The sequence below is a fragment of the Nothobranchius furzeri genome, chromosome 6 (assembly GCF_043380555.1).
Source record: "Nothobranchius furzeri strain GRZ-AD chromosome 6, NfurGRZ-RIMD1, whole genome shotgun sequence".
Taxonomy (NCBI): Eukaryota; Metazoa; Chordata; class Actinopteri; order Cyprinodontiformes; family Nothobranchiidae; genus Nothobranchius; species Nothobranchius furzeri.
In genome coordinates this window covers 38020282-38020764 of record NC_091746.1, presented here as the reverse complement: position 1 = coordinate 38020764, position 483 = coordinate 38020282, and positions in this window count along the sequence as shown.

The window sequence follows — 483 nt, the reverse complement described above, 5'->3', positions numbered from 1 at the left end:
CACACCCCCTCCTGCACCCCTATTAACACACACACACACACACACACACACACACACACACACACACACACACACACACACACCCACACCCACACCCACACCCACACTCATCTGCTTCACCTAAACCCACATTAACATTTCACTTTGTTCCCTTTTAGAAATTATTCCCCATTTTCCTATCATCTTGGCATCACCAAATTTCCACTTTATTACAGATCAGTTATTTCATCTCACTGCTATAAAGCTTTGGGCTAATCATTTTCTTAATTTAATGCTTGAAACTATAAGATGTGACTGATCCATTTGTCAAACTGTATTAACTGATGTTGTAATAAACTCACAAAAACATATATAACGCCTGATCATTCCTAGCAATTCTTGAGAATATTCGGCACATTCTGAAAAGAATTCATCCTTTAGATTAATTGGTGGTGTTAACTCTGAGACTGATTACATTGAGAAGATACAGATATTAAATCCAAT